Raw genomic sequence first — 24,783 nt, 5'->3', positions numbered from 1 at the left:
AAATAATAAATAAAAAGAAAGACACTGCTTAGAAAATCTGTATTGCATATTTGAGTCCCGGGCTCCACTTCCAGGCCAATTTCCTACGAGTGTGTGCCCTAGAAGAGAGTGGGTAGATGTTCACATACTCAGGTCCTTGCCCCTCTCCTGCGAGACCCACATGGAGTTCCTGGCCCTTGTCTTCAGCCTGGCCCAGGCCACGCCATTGTAGGCAGTTGTGGAGAGAACCAGTGGATGAAAAAATCTCTCTCTGCCTTCCAAATAAATGAATCAAACTAAAACAAGTGTCCCAGACACATGCTTTCAGATTCTTATCCACAGCACAGACACAGCCAAGATGCCAAATATTCAGATACGTGCTGAGAGATCATCTTACAATATACTCTCACATTATTTTGTTCTAAGAAAATCATCTGTAACACTTTATGCCAGGACATGCTCCCATCTCAGAGCCCGTGAATGAGGCTGGTGGTCGCACCTCGCCACCAGCCGGCTGATTGCTTGCCAGCACACTCTCGCTGGGCGCACAGGGAAGGCTGGGCGACCAGGCTGGCGGTCTCCCTGCTTTGGTCTGTGTGTGCGGACAGATGGAAGAAGGCCTTAGGTCCACATCTCTTCCTTGTCCCAACCTGCATCCCCTCCTTCCCAGAAATGGAAGGGAACAGGAGGGTCAAGGGAGAGAACACAATGTGGAAAAACAGTAGGCGGCTAAGAACTCGGGTTGTGCCAAACAAGCAAAAACAAAGATTCTCGCCTGGAGAGCCTGCTTAGCATTCAGAGCCTTCTCATCCGTGTGACGGGAACGCCCATCCACTCGGAGGCGACAGGATCACAGGACACACCGTGGGAAGCCACTCACACCCAGGCCCAGTGGGCAGACCATCCTGTCATGGCAGTCAGGTGCTGGTTTTGCGTGCTAATAGGTATGAAGATAAGACGGGGATCCGAGGGCTGTGGTGGGTTACCACGCTACCTCCTGTTTACACACGTCTTGGTGAGGCGATCAGAAAGGGTCCTGGATCACATCCCACACTCTGCTTTTCAACACTGAGTCAGGCGGCGGGATCAGCTTGCAAATCCCATAGGAGCCAGCGCACGAACCACAGAACCCCACCAGCCCAGGACCTGGAGGAGCCACGTGCCCAGGCTGCACTCCACACCTCTGGCTCCTCCTAACATTTCACATGATCAAGAATCAACTGAGAGGGCAGTGACCCCAACATGAGCTTCTGCACAAATAGATCTCATTGGTAAATACACAAGACAAAACAAGTTACTGGCTGCAAGGATACACAGTAAGAACTGTTCACAACAGCAAAAACCCTAAATGACTATTGAATAAATGTAGGACAGGCATAGAATATTAAACAAAACAGAGGTTTGGGAAAAACAGTAACTCGTTGGGCTGGGGTTTGGCTCAACTGGCTCATCCTCTGCCTGCAAGCACTGGCTTTGGATTGGCTCAGCTCCAGCCACTGTGGACATCTGGGGAGTGACCCAATAGATGGAAGAGATATCTGTCTCTGCTTGTCTCTGTAAATCTGCCTTTGAAATAAAAATAAATAAAATTTGAGCCCGGCATGGTAGCCTAGTGGCTAAAGTTTCTGCCTTGCATGCACTGGGATTCCATATGGGTGCCAGTTCATATCCTGGCTGCTCTACTTCCCTTCCAGTTCCCTGCTTGTGGCCTGGGAAAGCAGTCGAGGACGGCCCAAACCTTGGGACCCAGAAGAAGCTCCTGACTTCTGGCTTCGGATAGACTCAGCCCTGGTTGTTGCGGCCACTTGAGGAGTGAATAAGTGGACAGCAGATCTCTCTGCCTCTCCTCTCTGTAAATCTAATTTTCCAATAAAAATAAACAAATCCTTAAAAATAAACAAATGAATTTTTAAATGAAAAGTAAATAAAAATCCTTTAAATAAAACAATAGCTTGGTCATCATTATTTTCCATGTTATATATGGCACATTCCCTAAATTCTTTCAGGTTGATTTCCACCTGCCCACCGCCTGCCTGAACTGAGGCTCTGCCTTCCCCACTCCCCGCTTTTCTGAACACTCACCACTAGCTGGCACGTGTCGTGCAGGTCTTTGTTGGCCTACTGCATGAGTGCTCTACGAGTCCCGAGGAGGCAGGGGAGTCAGGGTGCCATGGAAGCAGCCAGCAAACCTGGCGTGCTGGGCCTGGTGCATGGCGGGACTTCCGACAGTATATGCTGAATGGGCATATTGAAAACATTAGGAAATCTACAAATGAAACCCACCCTACTACCACCAGACGACATCACCTCAAACACCTGTCAGATGGTTTTCTTTGTGCATTATCCTTAAGACAATTAATATGAAGCAAGAGTTTAACACAGTACTGTTGGGACCAAACTACCTACAAGGAAGTCTGCAAACACAGGTTATCGCAGTTTTCAAGTTTATTATTTTTCCTATACAATTTGTTATTTTCCTGGTCCATTTATCCAAAGTTATAGGAAATACGGCTAAATGTAACAGGTATAATTGTCCAATAAAGCAGTCTTCGTCCTTAACAATGTCCCTGTATACTTAGAAGGTATTTTTGGAACCCTAAGCAATGGGATCATCAAGAGCCTCCTCTTAGCCAACAGTCCAGCCAATACCAGAATGCTGCCTGCACACACCCACGGGTGCTTCCACGCTCCTATGATAGAAAGCTCAGCTGCTCTGTACATGGCAAGTCTGGCAACTGTTGCACAGCCATAGTGGTGGGCAAATTTTGCCTTGCCCAGAGAAACCACATCCTCAGAACCTCTGCTTATGGGTCAAGCTCCGTAAGTGGGATAACTTTAGCTCTCTTCTATCCCTGAACTCCCTAAACTCTGACAGATCCACTGCATCAGTGACACCCTCTGTGTGTCATGTCTCCTGAGCAATCCCGCATTCCCCGGAAAGCGGTGCCAGTTCACAAGTGAGGACCTTCTCAGCACTCCACATTACATCTGAGCTGCCCATCACCTCACACAGCTTTCCACAGTGATCCAAGTAGACAGCTATTGTGAGGACCTCACTCTGCAGGGAAGGCAGCTTAGGGCACAGGTGGTATGTCTAGTACTTGAAGCCACAAGCTTACAAGCTGACCTATGACATTTCCCATGCTTGTGGGACACCCCATTCTTGGGTGTCCAGAGTCACTTGGTCTGAGATGGAGTATCTGGTATGAGCCACGGGAGTGTCTGAGTGCCCAGCACCAGTTGGTTTACAGCAATGCTGAAAAAACTAAAAAGACATCTGGGCCTGGCAGGCGCTCCAGTGAGAGCCCTGTGCTGGAGGGGCTGTCACACAGACAAAAGGCAGCCCGAACTCCCAGGCCAAACAAGGGCTATTCCATCCAGAAAAACTCCATTCCTGCAAGTGAGCCGCAAAGCCAGCAAGGTAGGTGACCTTGACCTTGACATGCCTGCCAGTCAGGGCCTGAGAGCCGTTCACAACTCCTGGCTGCATCATGGAACTGCAAAGGTGGCAAGAGCACACCAGACAAAAGGTGACTCAGCCCCACAGCACTCCCTCTCCTGTGTGCCCAGCCTGGCAGCACTCCTGCTCCTGCCTTCCCTGCAGGGCAGCCTGTCCTCCCCTCTAAAACCACAACAGAACCAGAGGACAGGTCCTACCAGCTCAGCTTTATTTCCACATACAAAGGCCTCCCTCCCCCACCCACTACAAAGAACACAAACATTTCATAGCACCTTGCCAGCTTTCCCTTGGAAAGACTTTCTCCTCTTCGGGCCCTTCATCTCAGAAGGTCACTCAGACACTTCTAGAGAACAGCAAAAGGAATGGTTAGGGACAACACGAGGTCTTCCACGTCGGGGCTCATCTCCACACTACTGTTACTACAGGGACCCTACGACACCCTGAGAAGAGAAACAGCACGAGTGGGTACAGGCCAGTTCCTCTGGAATTTTCTGTAAAAGGAGTCCCAGGTGAGGACCGCTGTCTTCAGGCTGTGAAAAGTGGGGCATTTAAGGACCCCTGCACAGCTCTAGGCTCTACTCAGTGGTCACGGTGAGGCACTCGGTGACACATGGGAGTAACCCAACAGAATCAGAGCAAGGTGCTCCTCCAGCACATGGTCCTGCAAAGGGCACTGCTTTCTCCCCGCTGCAGGGTTTTCCTGCAAACCGAGTCCCTGCTGTGCTCCCCTGTACTCAGGCGGGGGCACCACTGCAGGGTCTCCCAGGCTCCTGACACCTGGCATGCCATGCCAACAAAAGCCCATCTAATCCGTCTGTCCCTGCCCTTCCTCTTACCTTCTCCTAGGCAGGGCACTAAAATGCAAACAGGAAAACTGCCTCAGGCTGCCTTATTGTGTTTCTGTAAAGCAGAAAAGGCAGGGAACTGAGAAGTTTCCAACCTAGACAAGCACATCAAAGGAAAGCGTAAGTCCAGAAGTCACTGGAGATCCTGCAGGTTCAACAGTACAAAGCACAAATCACCCCAAGTATTAAAAGTTAAGTCCCACAGCGATGGCTACTTACACTGTCAATCATGAGACCCAAGACTAAACACTGGGTTGAGACGCGCCAAGGAAGCTAGTGCCTGTGCACGATCAAAGGGCTGGAGGGCAGCCCTGAGGCCAGGCTGGGGACGGCAGTCCAGGGCAGGCATCACGGAGACAGAGACAGAAGATCAAAACAGACACCTGAACACTCTGCGAAACAGACCTCCCTACATCTCAATTCAGGGCATTGTTCACAAAAAGAACCAGTTCAGTTCCAGGTTCCGAGACAAATGTTGCCAATCTGAAAAGTGACCACTCAGCTGAGAGGCCCATTAGCGCTGCCTGGCACACATAAGGAACCCTTCCAAGAGGGGGCTTGGCCGTGTGTCAGCGAGGAACAGAGGGGGAACAGAGGGGGAAACTGGCTCACGCTCATCTGACATGAAGATTGGGATGGACTAAGAAGCTGCAGCAGCGGCTCCGAGTTACTCTCCCAGAAAACCTCTCCAGACTAGCCGGCCTCATCCCTGGGCTTACATGTCTGCAGTCTTAAAAGTCATTCCAGTCTGCTGATTCTCGCCCGTTACACCTGCAGACGCACTGGGGCCACAGGGGTGATTCAAGGCAGAACAATGATGAAGGGTGCCTCTATTCATGCTGCACCGACCACAGGTTACTTAGAGGGAGCAGGGACACTGCAAGGCAAACCCTGGCAGCTGGCACTGCCAACAGAGCAGCACGTACAGGCACAGGGAATTTGCACGTTTCATCCCTGATGTGCTGTAGCTGAGCATCATGCACTTGCACACCTGCAGGGGCAAGGGTTATCCACAACAGGACTGTGACATAACTACATGGTTATTTCTAGTGACTGACACGGAAAATAAACAGAAAACAAAGAAACCCTCCTTTTCCACAAGCTAGCAATCTAGAGTTTGGAAAGAGGTAAAGAATATCCCACTAACAATCTGAAATTAAACAGATCTAAACGCTCTTGAATCTTAAAATAATTTCTGGGGCAGAGACACCTAACCTACAACCTCTATCTTCCATTTCCAATAAGTACTGCAGAAGAATCCAACATTATTCACAAATAGCCTAAGGCTTCTTGATTCTAAGTTCACAAATGACCCTGCTTCATTTTTAACACTACAATTCTTTGGGGGCAACGGTTTTACATTCACCAAGAAAAAGTGCAAACATACCACGGTGTTTTCTGAGAGACCTATAACCTTTCACAATCCTCATAAAGCAACGAGGTTATGTCGAATTTTCCTTTGTCGGTTCACATAATGAATGTAATGTTATGCCAAGGGCATGACACAACACGCCTGGCTGGAGCTTATACAATGCACATGTTTAAGTCAACATGGCAACAGAGAGCTAAGCAATTCATAACTTATACATGGAAGATTAAAATTTTGCCAAAAACAAGCCCTTTCCCAAGTAACTTTCAGATGTTAACAGTATATTTAGTTGTCATTTTCAAAATGTATTTACTTTCAGTTTTTACTTAAAATGCAGAAAGACAAAGAGGCCTGGCAGGGTATGTGTGTGTTTCATCCATGTGTTTATTCTCCAAATACCTACAGCAGCTGCTGCAGAACAGGCCAAATCCAGGAACCTAGAATCCAAAGGGGGTCTCTGAGCGAAGGGCCAGGACCAAGCACTTGAGCTGTCACCTGCCACCTCTCAGCACACACACCGGCAGGAACCTAGAGTCACAGACAGGGCTGGGACTTGACCCTGACAGGCTTCCTAAACAGCATCCTAAGTGCTGTGCCACAGCGTCCCCTTCACAGCCACTCAGACCAATGCTTTCCAGGATTTGCTCAGAAACCTTCTGGAAAAAAGCTTACATTTCTCTCTCCCCCAACTACATGTTATGGACAAAGTTGCCGACATTTACTTTTTTATAATCTGGGGAAAAATTACATACATTGTGCAACTTAAATGACTTCCACAGAAATAGGCTAACAGAATACAGGGGATTCTCCGAGAGAGAACAGTACCAAGCACCATCTCATTGACGGCCAATTCAAGCTCCAGGAGACACTGTTTGCACAAAGTGCCTGCAGTGTAGACTCCTTCATCTCCAGGCACAGAAAGTTGGTGCAGGCCGTGCAGGCCAGGCTTTACTGCTGTGTCTGTTTTTTTTTAAATCAAGTACTGCTGGTGCTGACAGCAAACAGATCTGAGATGAGGGGAGGAAAACAAGGGTGAGAGACTTGCCTACAGGCCAACTCCACCCAAACCCACCTCTCCCCAGTTCAGGCCAGACCAGTGCCAGGCCACAGGCTAGGTGGTCTCAGCTCCACAGCACTCACCAGCTCTTCTGCCCCATGCGTGGGTACAGGCTGTGGCATGAGCTCAGCCAGCAGAGCTCCTGGAAAAGCCCCCAGGGAACCCTCCCCCTCCCTCAACCCAGACCGTTTCTGGTGCCCGCCTGCTGGACAAGATTCTGGAACTGCTGCTGTTTGACACTTGCTACCCAGAGAAGGCACCCATGTCTGCACCACTCTTGCTGCTGTACCAGGAAGACAAGAAGGAAAGAACTGAGCCCAAAGGTGAGGGACGAGAACGGATATGCGCTCTACATACAGATGGCCACTGGCTGTTAAGGAAGCCAAAGAACACCAAGATACATAATTAGTTTCACCAACAACAGCCAGAAAACAACTCTACCCCGAGATTTCCCTTTAGGCCCATCCCTACCTAATGTGCCAAAGCTTCATGCCGCACAGCCTCGGGCAGCCAGTCCAGGTCACTGAGAAGGTACACTAAGGTAAGCGGGTGGAACCAGTTGTGTATGGGAAACAGCTAGAGGCTGCTGTGCAGAAAGACATCTGAGACCTGGCTGGTCAGAACCTCACCTGGGCCTGTGTGACTGTGGGGAGATGCAGGGCCTTGCTTTCCTCCCCATGAGCTTAGGGAGACACAAAGCCAAAGCACAAAGCCTCACTGCGTTGGCATTGCCATCCAAGTGGCAGGAGGCAGTCCAGGGTAGGCCAGCCAGGGCACTGCCTGGGAGATGGGCAGCAGGGGCACTGCTTCTGCCCCCCAGCTTTCACGGCCGCCCGCATCCCTAGGGTCAAATCGAGTACTGTTCTGTGGAGATGGCAGGTATGTAACGCCACAGCCACTACAGCAGAATGAGAGGGAATCATTGCACACAAACACATACCCATGCAGAACTCCTGGTGTTTTTAGTAAGGAGCACAGGTTCGTGTTGTTTCTAAGGACAAGATTATCAGGAGGTCTGCTTCTCATGGACAGAAGTAACTAATGGAGTGCTTTAATTTACAAAAGGCTTTTCCTCTCTATATACCACATACTTCTTTCAAACAAGGACAAATGGAACCACAGGATGCAGTTAGTTTCTTTATTCCTTACCTTTTCCCCTCTTCCTTCAAAATGGACTTTTCTCTGTACCCTGTGGCAGAATCGCCCTTTTGTGGTGGAACGGGGCCATACACTGCTTTCCCTACTTGTCACACAAGCAGCTATATTTCTGAGACCACCTGATGGCTGGTGGGAAGGCTGCCTGCTTGGGTTTTGTGCCTGTCTGTGTGTGAACACTCATCTCTGCTTCTTTAATCCCTGCAAGTGAACCCTTGTCCTATGGCTTCCTGGGACTAATGGTCTGGGCCCATCTTAATGTACTGCTACTTGCCATAAGCAGTGTAAGAATGTTAACTACATGGTACAGTCTAGGTGGTATTTACTGGCTCTCATATGGAACTCCTTCTTGCTTGCCTCATTAAAACTCATTTTGACATTTCATTTGGTTTGTCTCTATTTATAAAATGTGAGGGCCTGGCACGATGGCCTAGCAGCTGAAGTCCTTGCCTTGAACACACCAAGATCCCAAATGGGTGCCGGTTCTAAGCCTGGCAGCTCCTCTTCCCATCCAGCTCCCTGCTTGTGCCCTGGGAAAGCAGTCGAGGACGGCCCAAAGCCTTGGGACCCTGCACCCGTGTGGGAGGCCCAAAAAGTTCTCGGCTCCTGGCTTCGGATCAGCACAGCAGCAGCCATTGCAGTCACTTGGGGAGTGAATCATCAGACGGAAGATCTTCCTCTTGTCTCTCCTCCTCTATGTATATCTGACTTTGCAATAAAAATAAAAATAAATCTTTAAAAACATGTGGTAAGTCCTGCTAGGACTCCAGCAGGCAGAGTGCAAGGAGCAACTCTGATAAGGGTTTGCCCTGGAGAGGCACCTCGGGGAGTACCCATCTGTGGGTACAGGGTTGGAGATCTGGAGGGCAGGCTCAGATACCACCAGGTCAGCCGTGTCCGTGACCGGAGCCTCCTACGGTAAAGACCTTAACGATCTGGAATTTGAGAGAAGTCCAGGGGAGTGTGTACCCAAAGCCTTAGCTTCACAAACGCCAGGGGCTCTCCTGAACCACTTGTGGTCGTGGCAAGGGCTGTGCCCTGGAACTGAAGGCAGATGTTTGCCACATCCACCAGGAAGGTCCTGAGAGGCTGTGCAGTATGTAAGCACTCTGGCTTCAATGTGGTCTCCACTCCCAGGAGCAGCCACTCTGGGATCTCCTGGAGAGGTGGTACAGAAATCAGAGTTGCTCCATCACTCTGGAACCACTGGCTTGCATCTCTGTGCCAAGACACACTCAGCTTTGTTCTGGCAACTTGCTGACAGGCAAAACCAGGCATGCAGAAGGCAGACCCTCTGCAACTTGGAAACTTGGTAGCCCTGGGTCCCCTATTATTTCACAGGCAGTTACTAGGCAGCAGAGATAAACAGATGCAGCTTTGATGATGGAACTCTCCAGAAACCATGAGGATTCTACACAGAAAGCTTCAGAGATACCCGTCTCCCACACCAGGAAATGGTGTAAACTCGTCAGTCACCCACCTCACCCCAGGAAGTCTACAGGCAGGACTCACTCCCAGCACTGGCTCTAACCAACTGACCAGCCCAGCTTGACCTGGAGGAAGCAAACGGAACGTGATCCAAACTCTGGTGGATGGACTTCAAGTGCTGGGAAGGCAGAGGCACCACCAAGGGAAAGGATTCTGTGTGGGAACACTCAGCATGCACATCACCGACTGTCTCACGCAAGCCCAGCTCGGCTCCAGCCCCTGCATAGCTCACTCAGCACTGATCAAGTCCCACGTGGTCACTGCAGACAGGACTCGGAGCTGTGCGCCGTCACACTTCACCCAGCAGCCTGGAAACATCTTGGAAGCTCCCTCAGAAGCACACGGACGTCACAGCGTGCTGCCTTGCCCTTCACGGGACATGTGGCCGGCTGTTGCCAACAGCGTTAAGGCTGAGAGGCCATCACTCTGCCACACACGTCTTTCCCTTCCCCAATCTTTCTTAAATTTTGTCACCAAATGAACCAATCCAGGCTACAGAAAGACCACACCCGTGGCCATCTATCCATCTCAACATGATTACCTAGGTGCTAAAAGTGCATATGTAGCCAAATGCTAGATGAGGAACCGAGTTTTCTTATTTTGTAATATTGCAAGGAAGACTCTCAGGGCAAATTCTTGGAAATGGAATTAGCTGGCCAAAGTTTCTGATATGAAATGGCCCTTACAAGAATTATTATAATATAGCCTTCTGCCAGCTATGCCTACTTTACTCGACTCCCAATAGCTTCAAATATGTCATTTAAATAAAATGCTTTTGACAGTATGATTCCAAAATGAGTCACCATTTCTTGATGATTCAAGATTAGATGTTTCTTCATGAAGCTTTTAGAAACATGAATTTGTTTAGTATTTAAAATTATATTTTACTTATTAATTTTAAAAACAGAATGAAAATGAGAGAAGGAAGGGAAGAGAGAGGGAGCGAGGGGAGGAGAGAGAGAGAGAGAATGAATGAATATCAATCTTCCATCTGCTGTTTCTCTCCCAAAACAAGGCAGCTGAGCCTGGGCCGTGCTGAAGCCAGGAGCCTGGAACTTCACCAGGTCTGATCTCCCACAGGGGTGATAGAGTTGTTTTGCAACTGCCTGTGACGTTATGTGCATATTGACAGGACGGTGATTTCCCAGGCTTGATGAGTATTGCAGATATTAACCTTTCACTAGACACATTGCAAATGTTTTTCCCGGTTGAAGTTCACCTTTTAGTTGAATAGCTTTTTTGATGTCTATGTGTTTCACATTTCCATGTTTTCTATGTAAACCTTTTCCTTTAAACTTTTCCTCTTTGTTTAGAGTTCTCCTTTCCACTGAAATTAGAATAACTACCTACATTTTCTTCAGTGTAATTTCTTACTGTGTCCTTTTTTAAAAAGCCTTTTAATTCATGTGAAATTTTGTCACATACATAAATTACAAATCCACTTTTTTTATTTTCCACTTGTTCTAATGCTACTGAATAACTAAACCAGATCCTTTCTCGTGTTACTTGACTTACATGTATTTGAAAGGCAGAAAGACACGAGACACACAGAGACAGACACACCAAGATTCCTCATGCGCTGGTTCATTCCTAAAATGCCAGAGCCAGGAAACTGGAACTCCATCCGGGTCTCTCACAGGAGTGGCAGGAACCCCAGGGAGCCGAGATATCATCTGATACTCCAAAGTGTGCCAGAGGGAAGGTGGGATTGGAACTGGAGGCACCCTGACCCGGAACGCAGGTGACCCGGTGGCACCTGACCCTGCTACTCACACATGCAGCACTGCAGTGAAAAGCCTTCCCGTTATTGCGGAAAAAAAAAAAAAACCAACCCTCTCTGCCATATGTTTATCCTTCTACATAAACACAAAGTCACCATGCAGAAACTTCTTTTTAATTCCATAAGGCTTTGGATCAGGACACTCAACTTCCAGGCATTCTGCAATTGCTGCTGTCACACTTAAGACAGGGTCACATCTGCTAACACAGACACCGTATTCATCGACTGTAATTTCCCCACAGAGGTCTTAACTTGATGCAAATTCCAGAGGACAAATACCTCTGCACCTCAGCAGAGTCTGTTCATAACAAGTACATGACATGCTAGTTACTAAAGGAATATTACTGAAGGAATTAAATCAAGGTGACCTGGAACTTTTGTCCTGAACACTGAATTTAGTGTCTCCAACCCAAATGTTTATAACAGCACTCTAATCCTGAACGTACTCAGTGCATATAAGCTGAGCAAAGGTGTACGTACCATATAGAATTTTTAAAAATTTTTTATTGGAAAGGCAGATTTACACAGAGAAGGGGACACAAAAAGATCTTCCATCTGCTGGTTTATTCTCCTAGCAGCAGCAATGACCAGAGGTGAGACAACCAAAGCCAGGAGCCAGGAGCTTCTCCCAGGTCTCCCCCATTGGTGCAGGGTCCCAGTGCTTTGGGCCATCCTCGACTGCTTTTCCAGACCATAGGAAGAGAGCTGGATGGGAAGAGGAGCATCCTGGACCTGAACCAGTGCCCAAAGGGGATCCTGGAGAATGCAAGGTGAGTATTTAGCCACTGAGCCATCATGCCATACCCCCCTACAGAAATGTTAAGATTTATTTTTATTTTAAAGGAAGTTACAGAGAAAGAGAGAATTTCCAATCAGTGCTTCACTTGTCAAATGGCCATAATAGCTAAAGCTGGGCAGGTCAGAAGTCAGGAGCCTGGAACTTCCTCTGGGCCTCCCATTACGGCCCAAGCATGCAGTCCAGCTTCCACTGTCTTCCCAGGACATCAGCAGAGAGCTGGATAGGAAGTGGAACAGCTGTGACTTGAAGAGGCGCTCACATGGGATGGCAACACTGCAGGCAGAGGCTTCACTTACTCCGCCCCTAATAGAAAGATGGCTTAGGGTGGCCAAATTCAACTCAAGTCCTAACCAACTCCCACACTCCTGCAAGAGCAGTACTCACTGCAAACAGAGTTGACGGAAAGGAACTCAAATCACCAGAGTGGGAATTCTTGGTGAGAACTGCAAAAATCTGTCTAGAGTGAGGCACACCACTGCCATAGGCGGGCAGAGAGGGCAGCTGACTGTTGGGCACAGCACATAAAGCTGCTGCGTACAATGCCAGCACCCTATTACAGCACCAGTTCACATCCTGGCTGCTCCATTTCTGATCCAGCTTCCTGCTAACAGCCCGGGAAAAGCAGAAGATGGCTCACACACGTGGGCCCTGCAGCAACATGGGAAATGTGGAAGAGAGCCTGACTCCTGGCTTCCTCCTGGACTAGCATCAGCGAGCTGTCCAGCTGTTATGGCCATTTGGGGTATGCACCAACAGACAGAAGATCTCTCCCTGCCACCCCTCTGCTGTCCTACTTTCAAGTAAACAAAATAAATTAAAAAAAAAAAAAAAAAAGCCAGGGCCTATGTTAGGGATAGAAAGAACCACTTTAGGTCATGAGGACGGCATGGCTAGGCAGCTAATGAGCCCCTCTTCTGATCTACAATTTGTTTTCCTTTGTTTACAAGGACTTACTCATCCTGCTTATCTCAAGACAGAGCCAGCAGACCAAATGGTCTTCAAAGGTTCTAAATGTTGAACTCCAGAAAGATAATACTGTTCAGCTACTTAGAGTGGCCCATTTGACAAAATGCTAACCAGATCACTGGAATTAGCGTGATTAACCACTCAACCTGGAGTGGAAGTACTAACATCAGTCTTTTTCAGCCTGCTCAGGAATGTGTTCGGAAACTGTAGAAGGCTCCAGATCTGTCACACAGTTCCCCAAGGAAGTAACTCAACCTCATGATGACCAACTGCATGATGCTACCTCTAATATATGAAATATACCCAATTTCAAGGATATATACCCTACAATGCTTTCTGTGAATGTTTTTCAGACTGTGGTCCCAATTCACGAATGAATCTTGAAACAAAATTTAGAGTGTTACAATCAGCATATGTCTAACCTTAATAACAACCAAAAACAAAGCCTGAAAACCACTCGGCGAATATTTCCTTCTAGGATGAGGAGTTGACTCGGTGGTCAAGACAAGTTCCACTCCACTCTGTCACAGATAGCCCTTGGAGCTGCAGGGCATGGCTCCTGGCAGAGCTGCAGGGCATGGCTCCTGGCTCGCGCCTGATCCAGCCCTGGATGCGGCGGGCACTTGGAGGGTGCAATAGCAGATGCAAGACCTCTTCCCGTCTCTTTCAAGTAAACTGAAAATTAATTTTAAAAATTCCTTACCGTCTCCTATTCTCTATCTTCCACTCTAGGAGCCTTAAACAACCACAACAACAGTCAAAAAATCTTCTCTCAAGCCTAGCTAGCAGTGTCCTGTGCCGATTTTCAAGGAGCTGATTTTGTCACTAAAACAAGAAAAGGTGTCCACTAGAAAATTCAAGAAACAATTTTAGCTTCTCTCTCAGCAAAATGTTCAGAATAATGGGTTATAAGTGGTTTTGCCTTTGAAACTGAGAAACAGCCTCTCAATGCCCTTCCTTGAACATTACAGTGACTGCACCCCCAGTCCAGCAGGCCCTCCCCTGGGACAAGTCTCCCCTTGCAGCTCAGCTGGCTGCCCTTGAAAACACCAGACTGTGGAGGCCAGCACAACTCGAAAGGGCAATCACATTTACTACCGAAGCCCCAGCATGTTCCCCACACACAGAACACTGAGCCCAAAGTCTAACGCACACAGGACCCGCTCCCTCACGCCCTCGAGACCAGCTGCCCATGTCTCTGAACCCAGAAGCCCAGGCTCCACACACCCCAGCCCTCCACACTCTGGGCCCAGTCTGCCAGTTCAACTAAGGGACCACGAAGCAGAGCAGGGCACCAAGCTTCTGAATTCTTCCTCCACACTCCTTACCCATCTTTGTAGAATCTGCCCCTGCCGGTGCCCACCTCAGGTCAGGAGCTGCCTCAGCAGCAGGGCCTCCAGCTTCTCTCAGCTTTTCCTCAAAGTCAGAGTGAACATCAAAGTCCAACTGTATCTCACCTTCTCTCTCCCTAAAAAGGAAACTTTGATAACCAAGCATCAACACCCCACCCCCTGGCCGCCCTTTGCCCTTAGATGCAGCCGGACCCTTGTCATCTTCCAACAGGCTGACCCCAGGTGGCTCTCTGCACTCCCACTGCGCTTTGCTATGCCACCCCGACAGCCGCATTTCTCACGCCTTCTCCACTTCTGAGGTGCCCCTGAAACAGCAGGTCTGCGTGTGACAACAACCAGCCCCGCACCTGGCCCGACCAGGCAACAGGTATGGGGAGGTTCCAGGCTAATGTTAATCCGTTTCCCAACAGCCACAGTGAAGGCTGAACGAGGCACGGCAGGCCGAGTGATCTGCAGGCATACAACGTGGACTTCTGGCAACGGCACTAGGAGCATCCTACCAGTCTGAGATGCACAGGGTGAAGAACCTGGGGCTACTTGGTCCAGCAATGACTGACTGACGCCAAAGCAGGGCAGCACTTGAAGCCAATGATGAAAATCCTGCTTACTGTTATTTACACTGAGATGATGTTATACAAAGAAATTACAACAACAAAAGAACTATAACCAGAACAGCTACAAGATGTTTCCATATTCCTTTCTACCTTTTTTTAATTCCACATTTGTCTTTATTTTAACACGGATATACACACACACACACACACACATATACACACACATTTCACTAATTTAGTGTTATTTTACACAGGCTTTCCTGAGTATATATACAGCCTTCATGCTTGTAGCAGTTTAAAATTTATTTACGTATCTGAGAGTTAGACAGATGGTTCAAAATTTATTTACGTATCTGAAAGAGCAAGCACTGCTGAGCTACCCTCCAGATGCTTGGAAAGGCAGCAGCTCAGCAGAGGCTTAGGCCAGGAGCCAGGACTCCAACCCGCAGTCCCCACATGCACGGCAGGATTTCAGTCCCCAATGTCGTCAGGCTGCCTCCCAGAGTCTGCACGGGCACAGGAGCAGCCCAGGAGCTGGACATGGGCACTACGCTGTGGGATGAGATGTCCTAACTGACATTTTAATCCCAAGGTCAAATGCTCTTTTGTAGTTTCAACATCTGGAAAACTGTCATTAAGCTAAACCATCATACTGACCTTATAATTTTTGTTAATTTCAAATAACATTGCAACTTACAAAATTCTCAAATTTAGACGGAATTATTTTTTCCTATGTGAAACAACTCATACTCGAGACGAAAAGCCCATGGTCACATGAACAACACTTGAAACAGTGGCCAATCTAACAAAGGGAAGAAGTAGGGTTTTCTTTTTTTCTTATCAAGATTATTTTTCTTCTCATTCTTTTCCTTTTATTATTATTTTATCATACATTTCCATAGGCCCTGGATTTCCCTTACGCCTCCCCAAGTCTCCTCCGGCCCTTCACTGAGTTCCCCTATATTATTACTACAGTATAGTTCCTCATAAACAGTCAATGTCCATCGTTGTGAGCATGGACAACGCAAAATGTCCAGCATCCTATTGTCAAGATATAATTAACAGTTTCATTGGGAATCCATCTTTGTCTGAAAGTAGAGATGCATACTGCATGGTATCATCACATCTGGATATGACAGTTTCCATTACACAGTTACTATACATTCCCTTAAATGAAAAGTCACAAAACAAGATCAACAACAGAAAGAAGGAATAAAAACGCCATAAAGTTAAATAACATGCTAGTGAATGACTAATGTGTCCCTGAAGAAATGAAAAAGAAAATCAAGAACCTTCTTGAAGAAAATGATGCTATTGTATGATCTAAGAATCACTGGAGAATTTAATGAGGAAGTGTTATGAAGAGATAAAACAAAATGAGAAAAAAAATCAAAATCCATGAGATAGTTTCCGCTGATCTTTGCTGGTGAGATATGTCTTCTGTAGGCAACAAATAGATGGGTTTTGTTTTTTAATCCAGTCTACTAATCTATGATATTTGATTGATGTATTTAATCCATTTACATTTAGGGTTAACATGAATGGATAATTTGATCCTGTCATTTTAGCAATGGGTTGTTTATTGATTTAGTCTTCTGTTGTTATTTTAATGGGATGTTCTCTGCATTTGCCTTTGGTTTTGGTGGGTGCTATTCCTCTTCTCTGTCAAGAGAACATCTTTAAGTATCCTTTGTAAGGTAGGCTTGGAGAGGCAAATTCTTTTAATTTTCTTTACTATGGAAGAATTTTATTCCATCTTCAAAGACAAAAACTTTGCTGGGTACATTATCCTGGGCTGACAATTTTTTGCTTTTAGAATTATGAGTATTCCACTCCATTCTCTTCTGGCCTGCTGAGCTTCCTGTGAGAGATCTCCTGTGAATTTAACTGGCATTCCTTTATACGTTAATTGATTTTTTTCATGTGCACATTTAAGGATCTTTTCCTTATGTTTGATTGAAGAGAACTTATTATCATGTGTCATGGTAAAGATTGCTTTTGGTCAACCCTGTTGGGAGTTCTGTGCCCCTCCTGGATATTGTTTCCCAATTCTTTCTCTAGATTAGGGAAGTTTTCTCTTACTATTTTATTAAAAACATCTTTAATTCCAGCTTCTCTTTCTGGACCTTCTGAGACTTCCATAACTCTTAGATTTGGCCTTTCGATAGTGTCTTTTACTTCCAGCTTTTTGTTTGTTTCCCCCTGGTGAAGGGAAATATCTTCCAATTCCGAGATTCTTTCTTCTGCTTGCTTCATTCTATTTTGGAGACTCTCCACTGTACTTTTAATTTGATCCACTGTATTCTTAATTTCTGATACATCAGCTTTCATGATTCATTTCCTATGTGATGTTTTTGAGTTCTTTTTTTTTTTAAGATTTATTTTATTTTTATTACAAAGTCAGATATACAGAGAGGAGGAGAGATAGAGAGGAAGTAGAGCTGCCAGGATGAGAACCAATGACCATATGGGATCCTGGTGTATTCAAGGCGAGGACCTTAGCTACTTAGCCATGCCGCCGGGACCTGTTTTTGAGTTCTTGATCTGCTGCCCATCAGGTCTGAGGGCTACCCGGACCTGTCCTGGGTGGAACCTATAGGATGCCACGTTTTTGCTGTTCACTGAGTCAGAAATGAGTTCACTCCCAGCTCTGTACATGTGCAGTATTGTCCCACAACCTTTGCCTCCTTAAACAAAATGGCATCCATTTCAGCTCTAGAGGGGCAGGCTGGGCTATGAAATCTGCCCTGTTCCTGTACCGTTTGTCTGGGACCTGCCACTCTGTCTCTGCTTCTGTTCAAATCAAACAGACCAGCAGGACAGGCAATTCTTTGTCTGGGTTTACTTCCTGAGCTCCCAGTCAACACTCCTTCCCGTCTTGTTGCTGGTAGAGTTCCAGCTGCCGGTGCAATTCAGAACATCATTGGCTGAATGTTGCTGGGGTATCAGTCACTACAATACGACACTGGTGTGTCCGCTGCTTTCCTGTGTCTGTCGGTCTTCAGGTGCCCCTCTGCTGTTGTTCTGTCCTCTTGTATTTCCTGGAATGTGCCCTCTCTGCTTCACACTGGCTAACGTTTCTTTGCATGCCACAAAGGCTCCCACTGCTGCTATCCTTGCTCAGAACCACGACAGGATGGGGAGTGAACCGCCTCAAGACCTGCAATCCTGCAGCAGAAGCAAGATCCATCAGACCTAAGAGCCACCATGGACGGCAGAGGATCCTGACCCTTCTCCAACGGTTATGGAGATAGAGGACAGAAGAGAAAAACAAACAGAAGGAGAAGGGGCAACAAGCCAGAAAATACTTACTGTTACCCAAGTCTGGCCCTCGTTACGTACTGCATTTGTTAGCCTTTTGTCACTTGGCCACCTCTGAAGGACAGAGGCTTTGAAGGCTTGCAGTCTGAGATGGGCTGCGCCCTGGTCCTCAGATGACCCAGAGATCCTGCCTTTCTTCATACAACCACCAAGCTTCCTAACATGCTAATCCCAAAGGCTCGGATCGAAGCACCTTAATTGGATTAGATTTCAACCCTGTTAATATCATTAACCTAAGACTTTGGAGACCAAATGTTTAAGAGTTGGGCTTTTGAAGCCCCCCAAATTATTGTCCAAACCACAGCAGCCACCTCTCCTCCTGCCAACAGCTGAGATACCTCCACAGCAGACTTACAACAACTTGATTCAGCATTCATGAAAATATCTCACATTGCTGTCTCCCCTTACTGTGGTGCTAACCTCAACAATTTTCCCACTCTGCTTCCATCAACAAAACACAAACTCTCCTAGCTGGCTCATTCTTAATGAATGTGTTCTGTTTTCTTTCCCTCCTACCTTTGTAGCTCGAATGGAAGGCCAAGGGGTCTGAGATCTTTCGGCAAATAGAATGTGGTCTCAAGTGACTTCGGCCCTGTTTCTATCTACTCAGAGTCTAACAACAATATTTACACATCCTCTAAGCCAGGTACACTTGAGCTTAAACCTGCGAGGAAGACAGAATGCTCACCGAGTTATACTTCACTGTTAAAAATGCTCTGTATCACAAAGCACCATCCCCCATGGCCGCACTTTCAGCAAGCCTCATTCAATACCCTCAGGGATCCTGTGAGAATAGTGTCCAGGCTTTAAGCAGGAACTGTCACCCCTGTAATCCCAGGCTCTCTGCTGCCCACGCAGCAGCATTAATCTCCCCAGCCCTCTTGCTCCATCTGCTTTAAGTAGGGCAAGTGTTTCACTCATCTTAATTGTTCTGACAGATGAGGATCAACGCTGCTTTAATCCATTTGCAGCCTAGCGGAGGGCACATCTGTCTTCTCTGATGCTGTTAGAGCAAAGTGCACTGGCTGTGAGTAACATGGGAGCTACGCGGGCAGGGCTCGGTTCTCAGCGACAGGCTTTCCTCTCCTGCGCCAGGGAATCCAGAGGAAATTCTCCCTGAAGCTCGGTCAGGTTTTTTCAGGTCGTGCTGCGATTCTCTGAGAATATTACACAGTAGGATTTCATTAAGACACGTGGCATCGATTTCTATTGATTTCTTCTAAAATGTTGGTGTATCGTCTCACTGATCAATTAATCACACACAAGTTCTCTAAAAGACAAATGGATATGGTAATCATATTCAGAAGGATCTGCTGTAAAACTCAGTAGCTCAGAAAGGAACTTTGGTGCATTGTCTAAGGAAGGGTCTACCGGCTCCGTCGTAACTCACCAGGAGTGTTAGTGACAGGTACACCTGGCTTAAAGGGTCAAGTTGGCTCACTTTGCCTGGCATGACCAGCTGTGTTGGCATTTCGAGTACCCAATGTTACTCCACCTTGCCCAAGCCCATCTCCAGCCAAGGGAACTGGGTGTTCACTTCAACTACTGTCATACATCCCTAAGCGTTTATCCTAAGTTACGCCTGAAACATTCCTCCCAGAGAGTGCATTCTTACCCAGAACAAAAGAAAACCACTTGGACCTAGAATGACGACCTCAGGCCAGCAGCTTCATCCCCTGGTTTAGAGGGAGGGACCAGGCTCTTTGCTTGCCCACCCTGATGAGTGTTTCCTCACCAGCATTTGGATTCTGCTATCCCACCGCTATCAACATTCCCCAGGCAGTCAGGAATTTGCTTCTGTTGCAATTCTAACTTGTGGCTCCCATGCTCGGGCTTTCTATCAGCAATCGAACAGGATGTGTCACTGACCTGAGCCGTGCTTATCCAAATGTGCCAGCACTTCTTGTTCCCAGCATATACTTGCATGTATGTTGGGGGATTTCAACTGTGCAAAACAAGGTCATTTTTTTCTCTCAATAATAGAAACTACAATGCAAAATATATCTGGATATGGGATTTTAGGTAATCTTTCTTGCTAAATGTAACCTCAGTTATAAGTTACATTTTAATCAGAGAAACAAAGTAAACAGTGTGTTCAGCACTGTACTTCCCAAGTCAGCTGCATCACCTGTCCCCTCCTGAGCCTCAGCTTGTCACACAGTGACCCCTGGTGCTCACATCACCCCGCAGGGCTCCACCAGACCTGTCCTCATGGCTGTGGGATGGAAAGCCAGCCCTCTACTCTTCCCAAGGCCCATTCCTTACCTGTCAATTCAGGTCCACATTAGGGGAAGATCCTTGGCATAAGTGGGACTTCTTTCAAGGAGGTATTCACGGCAGAAGATAGTTAGCTGCATGACACACATTCTGCAGAACCTCTTTGTTCAGTATTTACCAGGGCCTCCGTACACTCTCATCTGTCCCCCGTGCAGCACTCCAGCTAGGCCCAGTGTTACAGTGTGGTCCAGGGCATGACTCTCTAAGCTAATTCAGCAGTGACTCACTCTAAGCACACACTGGGTGCCAACTATGGGCCAGGTATTCTGCCTGGCAGGGAGGTAAACCTAGTAAGAACCTCTGCTCCATTCAAAAGTCAAGACTTCAAAGCCATATAGACAGTCGTGTGGAAACATCACAGTGCTGGCTTCCTCCTTTCACAACACGCCACGTGTTGCTGTGAGCTTCCTGTCTTCACGCTGCACTCCACACTTCACAGTGAATGTCTAGATCTCCCTCTGGTTCCCGGTGTGAGGTCCAGCACGGTCAGCACTTCATGTGCATTTGGTGAGAGGTGATCCACTAGAGAGCTAGACAGGTATGCCCAATAGCAATGCAGCACCTTTTCAGGTGAGTAAGGAAGCTATTCTCAGACAGTGGCCATCTAAGTGTGGAAGCAGGATTCCGACAGGTGGCAAGAATGAGACACGGGAAGAGTCTATGGAGGGCGGGGAGGGGGCCAGAACGGCTAAGATGAAGTGATGGATGTATGTGATCACTCATCAGGGCACGTGGCTGCCAGATGACAGGCACGGCGCAGCTGGGGCCCTGGCTGTCTCGGCAGCCCCATCTGCTCCTGGCTGGTATTGATTTGAAAGGTTAAAGTGCTCATCTAGTAGCCAAAGCACAGGCCTCTGACACTCCCACTGGAGACAGCTCTGATTGAAACGTCTGTGTGTGAGCACGCGTGTGTGCATGAAGCTCTGTGTGTGTCCAGGCAGGCACACTGTGTGTGGAGCAGGCACACGTGAGCGCATACACATACAAAGGGAGGGATTTCATGTATAATACACATCCCTTCATTTCAACTTGAGCAATCTTCAGAGTATGGAAAAATACATGCAATTTTTAAATTCTACCATTCCATGAAGTTTTGAAAATGCCCTCACTATGACTCATTTGAACTCTGTTCTCTTTCTTTAGGTTGTGAGGTTTGAGAAAAGGTCAGATTACTCTCCTCCCTCAGCAGCAGCACGGCATGGTGCCAGTACCCGCTGTACACTGTAACCTCTCCCCTCCTGCACCATCACACTCCTCAGAAGCACCCTTGCTCCTTTACCTGAGAGCTTCATCAACTGGAAGGGGCCCTCGTTGGCACCTCCAATGAGCCCCAACCTTGGCTGCAGTAACAGGACTGCTGCCTGCAGGGCAGGGCAGGGCAGGGGCTGGTTTCTGGCCACAGCTGGAACCACTCAACTCTCAGGAGAGGGATGCAGATCCAAACCATCCAAACAGCCTCAGAGCACCACGGAAGCTGGAGACCCCCGCACAATGCGCAGTCAGGGGGCCAGGGTCACTGAGGGTCTGTGCTCAGAACTCCGAGCTCTTTTTGGAAGACAGAGGTGAGGCAGGCTAAGTGCTGACATGTGTTTAGCCTGTCTGCATGCTGGCCACGCAGCCCCTGGTCCCCTGCCCTGTCCCATCAACACAATTCCCAACTCCATTTCTCCATCGTACAAGTAGGAAGCCATAACGGTTAGTCACTATTCCAAATCACAAAGCCAGTAAAAGAACAAATGTTCAAAACCAAAATTCACTTCCACCCACTGGCAAAACACATCAGAGGATACAACTGGCATCCAACTTCCGGAGTGACCTTCAGAGAACCATAATCCCTTCACGGTCACACTCGGTTCTTCCAAGACGCTTTTCCTATGCAGCGCCAGGTCTCTAGAGATGGTGAGGGCTAAGAGCAACACTCTTGAAGGACACGATGGGATAATTCATGTCCTCCACTCAATTTTCATTCAAGATAGTCCAAAAGGCTACGTCAGCTTCTAAATCTTTGCCACCAAATCTCCCTTGAACTCAACTGGTTTTTCTTAACTGCTAAACAACTTAACTGGGTGTGGACTGGTTCAAAGAATGCTGGTGGAAAAATCAAACTAACTTGTAAAACATTATTGCTGACCTGTGCATTAGTACATAGCTGTCCTCTATAGTTCAGTTGCTATGTAGGAACAGAGGTTAATATAGTTTCACATTAAAAATACCGAAAGAAATGGACACATCTTAGTTAAGCGAGTCAGTCTGAAACTGAAACTGTGAAATACACAGCCTTCAGATTTCACTGACAGAGTAAGTTGGACTTAATGGCCAACAACTTCTCTACTTCTCCAGTTCTAGAATTATACCCCCACGCAGAAAACAGTCTGAACTTTAAGTGTAAGGCTTGGTGACATTCACTCCAGTAAGAGAAAGGAGGAAAAAGTTACTTAAACAACCTAGGTTTGTTTACAAACCCCAACCTCATTTCCATCCCCTCCCCCTCTTCACCTGGAAGAGGTAGAGACGCAAGGTCACCCCAGGGAGCCAGGGGAAGGACTGGGCAGAGAGGCATGCTCCCCCATCACATGCACGGGGACCTTAGGTCACAGACGCCACTGCTCAGCCCACCCGCGGACAGCTTCAGTCCAGGTAATGGGGTGGGGGTGGGGCAGTGGTCACGTGAGGAGGAACAGGCCACTGGAGGCAGGCACATTTCAGGGAGGCAGCAGCCCAAAGGGGTTGTGTCCTGGCTAGCAGGCACACATCCTGTCCCTGCAGCAGTCACACGTCTCCTGCACAAGGACCGAACAACTCCAGTTACGTCCCCCTGACTGAACACACACTTCGCAGGACACTGCAGACTGGAAGGAAGCGATTACATAGCTCGAGACAGCGACACAGACACCAACAAGAACTGACAGACACGTAAAGGAAGAGAATAATTACTTTGTAAAGCAAACACATTCTTGGAAAGGAACTAACGGTTTCAGACTCCAACTGCACTTGAGTCACTGCAATCCCCAGGCATGCTAAAATAATTTACTGTAAGTAAGGGAGAGAAATATGGCTTGGTAGCAGAACACATAAAAGTGATTTAGGGATTTTAGTTCATGCTAAGTTCACTGTGAATTACGTGTGCCATGGCTGCCAAGGCGACACAGACTCTGCAGGGGGAGCGGGAAGGAGAGGCAGCCTAATGCTTTCTGCACTCCATTTCTGAGAAGCAAAGGCAAAGACGTGCATGTTCCTTCAGATGTGAGGCAGTGGGGCTGGCACAGTGGCACCACATCCCATATGAGGCCGGTTCCAGTCCCAGCTGCTCTGCTTCTGATCCAGCTCCCTACTCGTGGTCTGGGAAAACAGTGGAGGATGGATGAAGTTCTTGCGTGTCTCTTAACTTCGAACACGCTCAACTCTAGCCCCTGTACCATTTAGGGAGTGAACCAGCAGATGTTAGATCTTTCTCTGTCTCTCTCTGCCTTTCCAATAAAAATAACTTTAAAACAAAAAGGCAAAAGAGAAATGATCAGACGAGATGTGAAAATGGAGACTATGAGATATTTTTCTCTTGAAGTGCAGGGATAGCTGGGAGTGAGTGATCACCCCCCAAGTGATCGGACTGATTTGAAGCTACTGCTGCTTGGGGAGGGGAGAGGAGAGGAGGCTCAGAGATGCCTGATGTAACAGAATATCCTACACACCTGCGCAGCAGTGGTGCCCCCAACTTAGCATCCCTTTCGGGGTTCCTGGCTCTTTGCTTCCCAAAAGGGAACCCACAGTGCAGGTGGCAGTGTGTTAGCAGCCAAGAAGCTACGACACATGGGGCTCTGGGGCTGTAGACACTGTGTGGCTGGCACAATCTCCTTCCCACTGCGCCACCTGAACTTGCTTGAAATATAAGCATATTTAAATAAAAACATGAGGGAACTCCAAACGGTTCATGGAAAATAGAACTAAAGGGTAAGTGTAGTTTGGTGCAAAAACTTCTGAAATCCATACAGGTTAAAGATTAGTTCACGAAAATGTTCTGCATGGATTTAAAAACTGAAGCAGTCAGAGTGCTTCCAGATTCCTTTCAAGAAGCTGAATTAGGGCAGCCAAAATCTGCCCAAGGCTTGGTGACAGGAGACTCCAAATGAAGACGGGTCCCCACTTTGCCCACCTCCTCCACAAATCAACAAAAACAAAGCCTCCTAGCCTGCTTTCTCTGTCTCACCTGCCCCACCTGATGTCCCACCCACAGCAACCATCTGGATGCAATGTTGCAGTCTTTTATACCTGAGGACAACGAAGATACACTAAAGAACAGATCAACACATGAGCAGTTTTCAAAACAAAACAACAAAAAATAAACAACAACAACAACAACAACAAACTTCTCTTAGCCCAATGT

At 47.5% G+C, this 24,783-nt stretch overlaps 1 protein-coding gene across 1 annotated transcript in view; it reads right to left on the bottom strand.

Annotated features, from left to right (window-relative positions):
- The window catches only part of MCC (MCC regulator of WNT signaling pathway), a 207,440-nt gene that overhangs the window by 68,879 nt on the left and 113,778 nt on the right, over positions 1-24,783 (bottom strand). The window lies entirely within an intron of this gene.

The sequence above is a fragment of the Ochotona princeps genome, chromosome 19 (genome assembly GCF_030435755.1).
Source record: "Ochotona princeps isolate mOchPri1 chromosome 19, mOchPri1.hap1, whole genome shotgun sequence".
Taxonomy (NCBI): domain Eukaryota; kingdom Metazoa; phylum Chordata; class Mammalia; order Lagomorpha; family Ochotonidae; genus Ochotona; species Ochotona princeps.
This window is presented reverse-complemented; position numbering and strand designations above follow the sequence as displayed.